Source organism: Glandiceps talaboti, chromosome 17 (genome assembly GCF_964340395.1).
Source record: "Glandiceps talaboti chromosome 17, keGlaTala1.1, whole genome shotgun sequence".
NCBI lineage: Eukaryota > Metazoa > Hemichordata > Enteropneusta > Spengelidae > Glandiceps > Glandiceps talaboti.
This window is the reverse complement of record NC_135565.1, coordinates 2,497,642-2,514,525: the sequence shown is the minus strand read 5'-3', so window position 1 is coordinate 2,514,525 and position 16,884 is coordinate 2,497,642. Positions and strand designations below refer to the sequence as shown.

Here is a 16,884-nt window from a genome sequence, read left to right as displayed (position 1 = left end):
ACTACTTGTAGTCACAACGAAAAACTGAATATTTTTTTCAAGATTTTGATGTGCACAGACTGAACAAAATTGTTGCAATAATAATTGTTGTACAAATAACCAAACGAACTGCAATACTTATAAATATATTTTTGCATACATTTTTTAGATGTTTTTATTTTATTTTATTTTATTTATTCAGAGCCAACAGGCCATTTGAAAATACAAATAGAAATGATAATTGTTTTTTTTCCCACTCGCCTGACTATTTTCAGGAGAGCTATTAAATCACTCGCCTCCCACTCACCTGGATGGTTTCAGGAGAGTGATTTTTAGCTCTCCTGCTATTTTCAAAAGATATGCCCTGTCTACACTTGAAGTGATGGGGCTATGTATTCAGCAAGATTTTCATGATGTCTCTGGTTAGATAAAAAGATGACTAGCATATTGTCCATACTTTCTTCTTCCTCATTAAAATGACCAATGTCAATATTCTGATTATTTGCCTGTGAAAAGAGAAAAAAAAATTAGTCTTCAGGTAATCTTAAGAAACAGACACGTTAGAGTGTTGTTATCTTAAAATTGAATGTTTCATGTAAAGTGACAAGGACAAGCTTTGAAAACCCAAACATGTCACTTCTATATTACTACATAGTGTTGGCTCGTAATATCATTTGACCAGTCTAAGTTTGTCAACATGACAGCACTGTGTAAATAAGTAAACATGTCACTTCTATATTACTACATAATGTTGGCTAGTAAAATCATTTGACCAGTCTAAGTTTGTCAACATGACAGCAACAAAGCCTCATATTGTTCTATCACATGCAAACATTTGTACTGTACTGTATGTATATGGCAACCAATCACTGTTATCATCTAAATTAACTCCAGGTTTGCCATCAAAATTCTACCGAGTTAAACTTTAATGGTTATATCCAATCTATGTATACTGTTTGGAACATGTTATTACATCCACAACTTAATAATAAATCAAAAAGTTTCGGAATTATCAAATGGTTTTGTTTGAACTCTCAGTTGACTTTGAACACTCAAAAAAACCCTCCATAAATGAAACACATATCCCATAACACACTATTCAAGATTATAGGAGTGCAAAAGTCTTGTTAGTTTCCTGTACATTACTAATTGTAATGATGCCAGGACAAGTCAAGATTATAGGAGTGCAAATGTTCATGTAGGTTACTTACTAATTGTAATGATGCCAGGACAAGACAAGATTATAGGAGTGCAAATGTTCATGTAGGTTACTTACTAATTGTAATGATGCCAGGACAAGTCAAGATTATAGGAGTGCAAATGTTCATGTAGGTTACTTACTAATTGTAATGATGCCAGGACAAGTCAAGATTATAGGAGTGCAAATGTTCATGTAGGTTACTTACTAATTGTAATGAAGCCAGGAAGAGTCAAGATTATAGGAGTGCAAATGTTCATGTAGGTTACTTACTAATTGTAATGAAGCCAGGACAAGTCAAGATTATAGGAGTGCAAATGTTCATGTAGGTTACTTACTAATTGTAATGATGCCAGGAAGAGTCTGCATATTTCATAGGGTTGTCTTTTGTTTGTGATTTCCATAAATGGAATACATTTCATGTCACTGTCTTCATTGAATGCATCTAGGATTACACTACCATAATGATGGATGTCAAACGGACCATGGTCTTCCTGTCAAATACATAAGTTTGAATATCTTTGTTAACTACATACTGCTAACAGATTGGACGATGTTTTCATGGGTGGTAAGTAGGTAAAATCTAGTGATGAAGTTCCCCAGTCATTTTACCAGGGTTCCCTCTCTGTGTTTTTGCTAATGGTGGCAAGTAAGTAAAATCTACCTGAGTTCCCCAGTCATTTTACCAGGGTTCCCTACCAGTGTTTTTGTTAAGGGTGGTTAGTAGGTAAAATCTACCTGAGTTTCCCAGTCATTTTACCAGGGTTTCCTACCAGTGTTTTTGTTAAGGGTGGTTAGTAGGTAAAATCTACCTGAATTTCCCAGTCATTTTACCAGGGTTTCCTACCAGTGTTTTTGTTAAGGGTGGTTAGTTGGTAAAATCTACCTGAGTTCCCCAGTCATTTTACCAGGGTTTCCTACCAGTGTTTTTGTTAAGGGTGGTTAGTTGGTAAAATCTACCTGAGTTCCCCAGTCATTTTACCAGGGTTCCCTACCAGTGTTTTTGTTAAGAGTGGTTAGTTGGTAAAATCTACCTGAGTTCTGCTGTCATTTTACTAGGGTTCCCTACCAGTGTGTATGTATACATTTTTTTTTATTCAAATATATTTGTTCATCAAGTAAGAATATATATTCACTAAAACCTGGTCAGCTACTTATAAAAAGACTTGTCACTGTTAATTAGTGGTCACTGTTAATTAGTGGTCACTGTTAATTAGTGGTCACTGTTAATCTTGGTTTTGAATCTGTTAAACTGCACTAGTTCACTACATTCACCCACAGGTGATTTCAATACTGTTCAGGGTGTACATTCACCCATAGGTGATTTCAATACTGTTCTGAGGTGTACAAAAAAATATTCAGTCGAAGCTACCGTAGAGCAGCTGTAATGGTGTGGTAAAGTAAGTAACATTTATCTGATATGCCCAGTCAATTTCACCAGAGTTCCTAAATAAAATTATGATACACTGTTACACTCTGGGAAACAGCTTTTATTGTTACCAGGGTTCCAAAACCTTAACGAAAGTGTGGGAGACACTAGTACATGTAACAAATAATAATTCTCAGAATGCCATGCTTGTGTACATACTGTACTATAATCATGGAAAAGACAGCTCTTAAAATACTAGTTGTACAAGATTTTGTCAACAATGAATTGAAAACACTGTATAACAACTTACACTACTTTTTCAACCCCCCCCCCCCCCCCCCCCCCCCCCCCCCCCCGAAACGAGAGTGTCGCCATCAACCGGAACCTATAGAATTACTGTGAAAACATTCAACCGACTAGGAATTTACTTTTCTTAAAATATGATGTCTGTTTACCTGGACTGGCAAAACAGGTCACATAAACTGACTTACCTCAACTTGAAGTTTTGGCAGCATTTTATCTTCCCAGTCCTTGATACGTTTTGATAAATCGGTTTCTTGTATATACTGTTGTGCATGGTCTACATACAAGTCCTGGTAGTGGGAATCATACATAAGAAAAACAGAACTAACCATAAATGAACAGTGATTGGTTGTAACCATAAATGAACAGTGATTGGTTGTAACCATAAATGAACAGTGATTGGTTGTAACCATAAATGAACAGTGATTGGTTGTAACCATAAATGAACAGTGATTGGTTGTAACCATAAATGAACAGTGATTGGTTGTAACCATAAATGAACAGTGATTGGTTGTAACCATAAATGAACAGTGATTGGTTGTAACCATAAATGAACAGTGATTGGTTGTAACCATAAATGAAGTGATTGGTTGTAACCATAAATGAAGTTACTGGTTGTAACCATAAATGAACAGTGATTGGTTGTAACCATAAATGAACAGTGATTGGTTGTAACCATAAATGAAGTGATTGGTTGTAACCATGAATGAACAGTGACTGGTTGTAACCATGAATGAACAGTGATTGGTTGTAACCATGAATGAACAGTGATTGGTTGTAACCATGAGATAGACATTGTATATGATGTAGTCTACAGACAGACATTGTATATGATGTAGTCTACAGACAGACATTGTATATGATGTAATCTACAGACACTGTATATGATGTAGTCTACAGACAGACACTGTATATGATGTAGTCTACAGACAGACATTGTATATGATGTAATCTACAGACATTGTATATGATGTAATCTACAGACATTGCATATGATGTAGTCTACAGACAGACATTGTATATGATGTAGTCTACAGACAGACATTGTATATGATGTAATCTACAGACATTGTATATGATGTAGTCTACAGACATTGTATATGATGTAGTCTACAGACATTGTATATGATGTAATCTACAGACAGACATTGTATATGATGTAGTCTACAGACACTGTATATGATGTACTCTACAGACAGACATTGTATATGATGTAGTCTACAGACAGACATTGTATATGATGTAATCTACAGACATTGTATATGATGTAATCTACAGACATTGTATATGATGTAGTCTACAGACATTGTATATGATGTAGTCTACAGACAATGTATATGATGTAGTCTACAGACAAACATTGTATATGATGTAATCTACAGACAGACATTGTATATGATGTAATCTACAGACATTGTATATGATGTAATCTACAGACATTGTATATGATGTAGTCTACAGACATTGTATATGATGTAGTCTACAGACACTGTATATGATGTAGTCTACAGACAGACATTGTATATGATGTAATCTACAGACATTGTATATGATGTACTCTACAGACAGACATTGTATATGATGTAGTCTACAGACAGACATTGTATATGATGTAATCTACAGACATTGTATATGATGTAATCTACAGACATTGTATATGATGTAGTCTACAGACATTGTATATGATGTAGTCTACAGACAATGTATATGATGTAGTCTACAGACAGACATTGTATATGATGTAATCTACAGACAGACATTGTATATGATGTAATCTACAGACATTGTATATGATGTAATCTACAGACATTGTATATGATGTAGTCTACAGACATTGTATATGATGTAGTCTACAGACACTGTATATGATGTAGTCTACAGACAGACATTGTATATGATGTAATCTACAGACATTGTATATGATGTAGTCTACAGACAGACATTGTATATGATGTAGTCTACAGACAGACATTGTATATGATGTAATCTACAGACATTGTATATGATGTAATCTACAGACATTGTATATGATGTAGTCTACAGACATTGTATATGATGTAGTCTACAGACAATGTATATGATGTAGTCTACAGACAGACATTGTATATGATGTAATCTACAGACAGACATTGTATATGATGTAATCTACAGACATTGTATATGATGTAATCTACAGACATTGTATATGATGTAGTCTACAGACATTGTATATGATGTAGTCTACAGACACTGTATATGATGTAGTCTACAGACAGACATTGTATATGATGTAATCTACAGACATTGTATATGATGTAGTCTACAGACACTGTATATGATGTAGTCTACAGACAGACATTGTATATGATGTAATCTACAGACACTGTATATGATGTACTCTACAGACACTGTATATGATGTAGTCTACAGACAGACATTGTATATGATGTAATCTACAGACATTGTATATGATGTACTCTACAGACATTGTATATGATGTAATCTACAGACAGACACTGTATATGATGTAATCTACAGACATTGTATATGATGTACTCTACAGACATTGTATATGATGTAGTCTACAGACAGACATTGTATATGATGTACTCTACAGACATTGTATATGATGTAGTCTACAGACAGACATTGTATATGATGTACTCTACAGACATTGTATATGATGTAGTCTACAGACAGACAATGTATATGATGTAGTCTACAGACATTGTATATGATGTAATCTACAGACACTGTATATGATGTACTCTACATACAGACATTGTATATGATGTAATCTACAGACAGACACTGTATATGATGTAGTCTACAGACAGACATTGTATATGATGTAATCTACAGACACTGTATATGATGTAGTCTACAGACAGACATTGTATATGATGTAGTCTACAGACAGACATTGTATATGATGTAATCTACAGACATTGTATATGATGTAGTCTACAGACAGACATAGTATATGTAGTCTACAGACAGACATTGTATATGATGTAGTCTACAGACATTGTATATGATGTAGTCTACAGACATTGTATATGATGTAGTCTACAGACAGACATTGTATATGATGTAGTCTACAGACATTGTATATGATGTAGTCTACAGACAGACAATGTATATGATGTAGTCTACAGACATTGTATATGATGTAATCTACAGACAGACAATGTATATGATGTACTCTACAGACACTGTATATGATGTAATCTACAGACAGACATTGTATATGATGTAGTCTACAGACATTGTATATGATGTAATCTACAGACATTGTATATGATGTAATCTACAGACACTGTATATGATGTAATCTACAGACATTGTATATGATGTAGTCTACAGACAGACATTGTATATGATGTAGTCTACAGACATTGTATATGATGTAATCTACAGACATTGTATATGATGTAGTCTACAGACAGACATTGTATATGATGTAATCTACAGACAGACACTGTATATGATGTAGTCTACAGACATTGTATATGATGTAATCTACAGACATTGTATATGATGTAGTCTACAGACAGACACTGTATATGATATAGTCTACAGACATTGTATATGATGTAGTCTACAGACAGACATTGTATATGATGTAATCTACAGACAGACACTGTATATGATGTAATCTACAGACATTGTATATGATGTAGTGTACAGACATTGTATATGATGTAATCTACAGACAGACATTGTATATGATGTACTCTACAGACATTGTATATGATGTAGTCTACAGACAGACATTGTATATGATGTAGTCTACAGACATTGTATATGATGTAATCTACAGACAGACATTGTATATGATGTAGTCTATAGACATTGTATATGATGTAGTCTACAGACAGACATTGTATATGATGTAGTCTACAGACAGACATTGTATATGATGTAGTCTACAGACAGACATTGTATATGATGTACTCTACAGACACTGTATATGATGTAATCTACAGACAGACATTGTATATGATGTAATCTACAGACAGACATTGTATATGATGTAATCTACAGACAGACACTGTATATGATGTAATCTAGACAGACATTGTATATGATGTAGTGTACAGACAGACATTGTATATGATGTAGTCTACAGACACTGTATATGATGTACTCTACAGACACTGTATATGATGTAATCTACAGACAGACATTGTATATGATGTAATCTACAGACAGACATTGTATATGATGTAATCTACAGACATTGTATATGATGTAATCTACAGACATTGTATATGATGTAATCTACAGACAGACACTGTATATGATGTAATCTACAGACAGACATTGTATATGATGTAATCTACAGACATTGTATATGATGTAATCTACAGACATTGTATATGATGTAATCTACAGACAGACACTGTATATGATGTAGTCTACAGACATTGTATATGATGTAGTCTACAGACAGACATTGTATATGATGTAGTCTACAGACATTGTATATGATGTAATCTACAGACAGACATTGTATATGATGTAATCTACAGACATTGTATATGATGTAGTCTACAGACATTGTATATGATGTAGTCTACAGACATTGTATATGATGTAATCTACAGACATTGTATATGATGTAATCTACAGACATTGTATATGATGTAGTCTACAGACAGACATTGTATATGATGTAGTCTACAGACATTGTATATGATGTAGTCTACAGACATTGTATATGATGTAGTCTATAGACATTGTATATGATGTAGTCTACAGACAGACATTGTATATGATGTAATCTACAGACATTGTATATGATGTAATCTACAGACATTGTATATGATGTAGTCTACAGACATTGTATATGATGTAGTCTACAGACAGACATTGTATATGATGTAGTCTACAGATAGACATTGTATATGATGTAGTCTACATACAGACATTGTATATGATGTAGTCTACAGACAGACATTGTATATGATGTAGTCTACAGACATTGTATATGATGTAGTCTACAGACAGACATTGTATATGATGTAGTCTACAGACAGACATTGTATATGATGTAGTCTACAGACATTGTATATGATGTAATCTACAGACACTGTATATGATGTACTCTACAGACAGACATTGTATATGATGTAATCTACAGACAGACACTGTATATGATGTAGTCTACAGACAGACATTGTATATGATGTAATCTACAGACACTGTATATGATGTAGTCTACAGACAGACATTGTATATGATGTAGTCTACAGACAGACATTGTATATGATGTAATCTACAGACATTGTATATGATGTAGTCTACAGACAGACATAGTATATGTAGTCTACAGACAGACATTGTATATGATGTAGTCTACAGACATTGTATATGATGTAGTCTACAGACATTGTATATGATGTAGTCTACAGACAGACATTGTATATGATGTAGTCTACAGACATTGTATATGATGTAGTCTACAGACAGACAATGTATATGATGTAGTCTACAGACATTGTATATGATGTAGTCTACAGACAGACATTGTATATGATGTAGTCTACAGACAGACATTGTATATGATGTAGTCTACAGACATTGTATATGATGTAGTCTACAGACATTGTATATGATGTAGTCTACAGACATTGTATATGATGTAATCTACAGACATTGTATATGATGTAGTCTACAGACAGACATTGTATATGATGTAATCTACAGACATTGTATATGATGTAGTCTACAGACATTGTATATGATGTAATCTACAGACAGACATTGTATATGATGTAGTCTACAGACAGACATTGTATATGATGTACTCTACAGACAGACAATGTATATGATGTAGTCTACAGACATTGTATATGATGTAGTCTACAGACAGACATTGTATATGATGTACTCTACAGACAGACATTGTATATGATGTAGTCTACAGACAGACATTGTATATGATGTAGTGTACAGACAGACATTGTATATGATGTAGTGTACAGACATTGTATATGATGTAATCTACAGACACTGTATATGATGTACTCTACAGACACTGTATATGATGTAGTCTAGAGACATTGTATATGATGTAATCTACAGACACTGTATATGATGTAGTCTATAGACATTGTATATGATGTAGTGTACAGACATTGTATATGATGTAATCTACAGACACTGTATATGATGTAGTCTACAGACAGACATTGTATATGATGTACTCTACAGACAGACACTGTATATGATGTAGTCTACAGACATTGTATATGATGTAATCTACAGACATTGTATATGATGTAGTCTACAGACAGACACTGTATATGATGTAGTCTACAGACAGACATTGTATATGATGTAATCTACAGACAGACACTGTATATGATGTAATCTACAGACATTGTATATGATGTAGTCTACAGACATTGTATATGATGTAGTCTACAGACAGACATTGTATATGATGTAATCTACAGACAGACATTGTATATGATGTAATCTACAGACAGACACTGTATATGATGTAATCTACAGACATTGTATATGATGTAGTCTACAGACATTGTATATGATGTAGTCTACAGACAGACATTGTATATGATGTAATCTACAGACAGACATTGTATATGATGTACTCTACAGACAGACATTGTATATGATGTACTCTACAGACATTGTATATGATGTAATCTACAGACATTGTATATGATGTAATCTACAGACATTGCATATGATGTAGTCTACAGACAGACATTGTATATGATGTAGTCTACAGACATTGTATATGATGTAATCTACAGACATTGTATATGATGTAATCTACAGACATTGCATATGATGTAGTCTACAGACAGACATTGTATATGATGTAATCTACAGACATTGTATATGATGTAGTCTACAGACAGACATTGTATATGATGTAGTCTATAGACATTGTATATGATGTAGTCTACAGACAGACATTGTATATGATGTAGTCTACAGACATTGTATATGATGTAGTCTACAGACATTGTATATGATGTAATCTACAGACACTGTATATGATGTAGTCTACAGCCAGACATTGTATATGATGTAATCTACAGACAGACATTGTATATGATGTAATCTACAGACAGACATTGTATATGATGTAATCTACAGACATTGTATATGATGTAATCTACAGACATTGTATATGATGTAGTCTACAGACATTGTATATGATGTAGTCTACAGACAGACATTGTATATGATGTAGTCTACAGACAGACATTGTATATGATGTACTCTACAGACAGACATTGTATATGATGTAATCTACAGACAGACATTGTATATGATGTAATCTACAGACATTGTATATGATGTAATCTACAGACATTGTATATGATGTAATCTACAGACACTGTATATGATGTAGTCTACAGACAGACATTGTATATGATGTAGTCTACAGACAGACATTGTATATGATGTAGTCTACAGACATTGTATATGATGTAATCTACAGACATTGTATATGATGTAATCTACAGACACTGTATATGATGTAGTCTACAGACAGACATTGTATATGATGTAATCTACAGACAGACATTGTATATGATGTAGTCTACAGACATTGTATATGATGTAATCTACAGACACTGTATATGATGTACTCTACAGACAGACATTGTATATGATGTAATCTACAGACAGACACTGTATATGATGTAGTCTACAGACAGACATTGTATATGATGTAATCTACAGACACTGTATATGATGTAGTCTACAGACAGACATTGTATATGATGTAGTCTACAGACAGACATTGTATATGATGTAATCTACAGACATTGTATATGATGTAGTCTACAGACAGACATAGTATATGTAGTCTACAGACAGACATTGTATATGATGTAGTCTACAGACATTGTATATGATGTAGTCTACAGACATTGTATATGATGTAGTCTACAGACAGACATTGTATATGATGTAGTCTACAGACATTGTATATGATGTAGTCTACAGACAGACAATGTATATGATGTAGTCTACAGACATTGTATATGATGTAGTCTACAGACAGACATTGTATATGATGTAGTCTACAGACAGACATTGTATATGATGTAGTCTACAGACATTGTATATGATGTAGTCTACAGACATTGTATATGATGTAGTCTACAGACATTGTATATGATGTAATCTACAGACATTGTATATGATGTAGTCTACAGACAGACATTGTATATGATGTAATCTACAGACATTGTATATGATGTAGTCTACAGACATTGTATATGATGTAATCTACAGACAGACATTGTATATGATGTAGTCTACAGACAGACATTGTATATGATGTACTCTACAGACAGACAATGTATATGATGTAGTCTACAGACATTGTATATGATGTAGTCTACAGACAGACATTGTATATGATGTACTCTACAGACAGACATTGTATATGATGTAGTCTACAGACAGACATTGTATATGATGTAGTGTACAGACAGACATTGTATATGATGTAGTGTACAGACATTGTATATGATGTAATCTACAGACACTGTATATGATGTACTCTACAGACACTGTATATGATGTAGTCTAGAGACATTGTATATGATGTAATCTACAGACACTGTATATGATGTAGTCTATAGACATTGTATATGATGTAGTGTACAGACATTGTATATGATGTAATCTACAGACACTGTATATGATGTAGTCTACAGACAGACATTGTATATGATGTACTCTACAGACAGACACTGTATATGATGTAGTCTACAGACATTGTATATGATGTAATCTACAGACATTGTATATGATGTAGTCTACAGACAGACACTGTATATGATGTAGTCTACAGACAGACATTGTATATGATGTAATCTACAGACAGACACTGTATATGATGTAATCTACAGACATTGTATATGATGTAGTCTACAGACATTGTATATGATGTAGTCTACAGACAGACATTGTATATGATGTAATCTACAGACAGACATTGTATATGATGTAATCTACAGACAGACACTGTATATGATGTAATCTACAGACATTGTATATGATGTAGTCTACAGACATTGTATATGATGTAGTCTACAGACAGACATTGTATATGATGTAATCTACAGACAGACATTGTATATGATGTACTCTACAGACAGACATTGTATATGATGTACTCTACAGACATTGTATATGATGTAATCTACAGACATTGTATATGATGTAATCTACAGACATTGCATATGATGTAGTCTACAGACAGACATTGTATATGATGTAGTCTACAGACATTGTATATGATGTAATCTACAGACATTGTATATGATGTAATCTACAGACATTGCATATGATGTAGTCTACAGACAGACATTGTATATGATGTAATCTACAGACATTGTATATGATGTAGTCTACAGACAGACATTGTATATGATGTAGTCTATAGACATTGTATATGATGTAGTCTACAGACAGACATTGTATATGATGTAGTCTACAGACATTGTATATGATGTAGTCTACAGACATTGTATATGATGTAATCTACAGACACTGTATATGATGTAGTCTACAGCCAGACATTGTATATGATGTAATCTACAGACAGACATTGTATATGATGTAATCTACAGACAGACATTGTATATGATGTAATCTACAGACATTGTATATGATGTAATCTACAGACATTGTATATGATGTAGTCTACAGACATTGTATATGATGTAGTCTACAGACAGACATTGTATATGATGTAGTCTACAGACAGACATTGTATATGATGTACTCTACAGACAGACATTGTATATGATGTAATCTACAGACAGACATTGTATATGATGTAATCTACAGACATTGTATATGATGTAATCTACAGACATTGTATATGATGTAATCTACAGACACTGTATATGATGTAGTCTACAGACAGACATTGTATATGATGTAGTCTACAGACAGACATTGTATATGATGTAGTCTACAGACATTGTATATGATGTAATCTACAGACATTGTATATGATGTAATCTACAGACACTGTATATGATGTAGTCTACAGACAGACATTGTATATGATGTAATCTACAGACAGACATTGTATATGATGTAATCTACAGACATTGTATATGATGTAATCTACAGACATTGTATATGATGTAGTCTACAGACAGACATTGTATATGATGTAATCTACAGACAGACATTGTATATGATGTAGTCTACAGACATTGTATATGATGTAGTCTACAGACAGACATTGTATATGATGTAATCTACAGACAGACATTGTATATGATGTAATCTACAGACATTGTATATGATGTAATCTACAGACATTGTATATGATGTAGTCTACAGACATTGTATATGATGTAATCTACAGACAGATATTGTATATGATGTAATCTACAGACATTGTATATGATGTAGTCTACAGACATTGTATATGATGTAGTCTACAGACAGACATTGTATATGATGTAATCTACAAACAGACATTATATATGATGTACTCTACAGACAGACATTATATATGATGTAATCTACAGACAGACATTGTATATGATGTAGTCTACAGACAGACATTGTATATGATGTACTCTACAGATAGACATTGTATATGATGTAATCTACAGACAGACATTGTATATGATGTAGTCTACAGACAGACATTGTATATGATGTAGTCTACAGACATTGTATATGATGTAGTCTACAGACATTGTATATGATGTACTCTACAGACATTGTATATGATGTAGTCTACAGACATTGTATATGATGTAATCTACAGACACTGTATATGATGTAGTCTAGACAGACATTGTATATGATGTAGTCTACAGACATTGTATATGATGTAATCTACAGACATTGTATATGATGTAGTCTACAGACAGACATTGTATATGATGTAGTCTACAGACAGACATTGTATATGATGTAATCTACAGACAGACACTGTATATGATGTAGTCTACAGACAGACATTGTATATGATGTACTCTACAGACATTGTATATGATGTAGTCTAGACAGACATTGTATATGATGTAGTCTACAGACATTGTATATGATGTAATCTACAGACATTGTATATGATGTAGTCTACAGACAGACATTGTATATGATGTAGTCTACAGACAGACACTGTATATGATGTAATCTACAGACAGACATTGTATATGATGTAGTCTACAGACATTGTATATGATGTAATCTACAGACATTGTATATGATGTAATCTACAGACAGACACTGTATATGATGTAATCTACAGACAGACATTGTATATGATGTAATCTACAGACACTGTATATGATGTAGTCTACAGTCATTGTATATGATGTAGTCTACAGACAGACATTGTATATGATGTAGTCTACAGACACTGTATATGATGTACTCTACAGACATTGTATATGATGTAGTCTACAGACATTGTATATGATGTAATCTACAGACACTGTATATGATGTAGTCTACAGACAGACATTGTATATGATGTAGTCTACAGACAGACACTGTATATGATGTAATCTACAGACAGACATTGTATATGATGTAATCTACAGACAGATAATGTATATGATGTAATCTACAGACATTGTATATGATGTACTCTACAGACACTGTATATGATGTAATCTACAGACACTGTATATGATGTAGTCTACAGACAGACATTGTATATGATGTAGTCTACAGACACTGTATATGATGTACTCTACAGACAGACATTGTATATGATGTAATCTACAGACAGACATTGTATATGATGTAGTCTACAGACAGACATTGTATATGATGTAGTCTACAGACATTGTATATGATGTAGTCTACAGACATTGTATATGATGTACTCTACAGACATTGTATATGATGTAGTCTACAGACATTGTATATGATGTAATCTACAGACACTGTATATGATGTAGTCTAGACAGACATTGTATATGATGTAGTCTACAGACATTGTATATGATGTAATCTACAGACATTGTATATGATGTAGTCTACAGACAGACATTGTATATGATGTAGTCTACAGACAGACATTGTATATGATGTAGTCTACAGACAGACATTGTATATGATGTAATCTACAGACACTGTATATGATGTAGTCTACAGACATTGTATATGATGTAATCTACAGACATTGTATATGATGTAATCTACAGACAGACATTGTATATGATGTAATCTACAGACATTGTATATGATGTAGTCTACAGACATTGTATATGATGTAGTCTACAGACAATGTATATGATGTAGTCTACAGACAGACATTGTATATGATGTAATCTACAGACAGACATTGTATATGATATAATCTACAGACATTGTATATGATGTACTCTACAGACAATGTATATGATGTAGTCTACAGACAGACATTGTATATGATATAATCTACAGACATTGTATATGATGTAGTCTACAGACATTGTATATGATGTAATCTACAGACATTGTATATGATGTAGTCTACAGACAGACATTTTATATGATGTAGTCTACAGACATTGTATATGATATAATCTACAGACATTGTATATGATGTAGTCTACAGACATTGTATATGATGTAATCTACAGACAGACATTGTATATGATGTAGTCTACAGACATTGTATATGTTTTTTGAAATCAAAATACAGTTACTTACCACATGTTTTCGAACTAAGTCTTCATAAGTTTGAGCTAGGAGTGCTTCCTGTGATTGGACATCAAATCCTAAACAAAGATAATACAATGTACTAGTAGTAAGACGTGTACTAATATGATGGACTAAACTGATAATACAGTGTACTATTAAGACTTGTACCAATATGATGAATTTATTGGAGGCATCAAAATTAGGATGATACAAAAATTTCAATGGCCTTTGTGTACAACATGCACAATGAAAAAAATATTGCCAATGGTGTTGTAGCACAACTGTACAGTTTTTAAAAATATTTATCCATATGCTAGTCCATGCTAGCAATAGGTGTTCATTTGCTGAATGACTATCCAGTTGCCTATCCAACCTGTTGCTATCTTTGCGATATATGCGACCATTTGGCTGTTGCTATGGGCATGGTCATGTTGTTAGATATATTTGCATACATTTTTGTATGTTTTTGTTCACTTGTGTATGAATTCCTGCTATTATCTTTGCAATATACATGATCATTTGGCTGTTGCTATGGGTGTGGTCTTGTTGCTAGGGACATTTGCATACATTTTATGAATGTTTATTCAACTGTCTATTAATCTGTTATCTTTGTGAAATACACGGCCATTTGGCCATTGCTATGGGTGTGGTCATGGTTGCTAGGGATATTTCCATACATTTTTGAATGTTTACTCACTTGCCTACCTGATGATGTTATTTGACCAGAATATACTGCCATTTGGTTGTTGCTAAGGGCGTGGTCATGGTTGCTAGGGTCAATTGTGTCAAAATATTTTGGAGAAAATCTGCAGAATAACACTTCTAGAAACATCTCACCAAGTCTCAGTCTCAATGACCAAGCACTTTTTGATATATAAATTTTTGACCAAAAATTACATTTTAACACCTAATTTGCATATTACTGATGAGATCATTATATGCTTAATATTTCTTCATCTATACACCAACAGATGCATCCCTCTTAAATTTCAGCCCAATTTGCTCAGTAGTTTTGGAATTAAAGATTTTTGACTAAAAAAGACGCACTTTTAGCCCTAATTTGCATATTACTAAGGAAATCATCATGTCATGAATAAATCTTAATTTACTCATATCTAAGATTGTTTCCACTAAATTTCATACCAATCTGCACAGTACTTTGGGAGTTTAAGTTTTTTGACCAAAAATCACATTTTTTGACCCAAACCCACATCTCTGATGCAATCATTTTCACTTGAACAATTTCCCAACTAGACACCAGAAGTAACATGACCACCAAATATCAAAGCAATTGGTCTAGCGGTTTTTTACTTTAAGTCGTTTACACACACACACACACACACACAAACACACACACACACACACACTTACACACATGTAGACACAC

The 16,884-nt window shown here is 33.1% G+C and overlaps 1 long non-coding RNA gene across 1 annotated transcript; it reads right to left on the bottom strand.

Annotated features, from left to right (window-relative positions):
• Window positions 1-1,560: 1,560 nt before the first annotated feature.
• LOC144448543 (uncharacterized) lies at window positions 1,561-15,552 on the bottom strand. The gene is made up of 3 exons (XR_013482109.1): window positions 15,507-15,552; window positions 3,038-3,139; window positions 1,561-1,671 (listed from the first exon to the last, which is right to left on the bottom strand). It is a non-coding gene; the product is annotated as an uncharacterized LOC144448543 (long non-coding RNA).
• Between the last annotated feature and the right edge of the window lie 1,332 nt (window positions 15,553-16,884).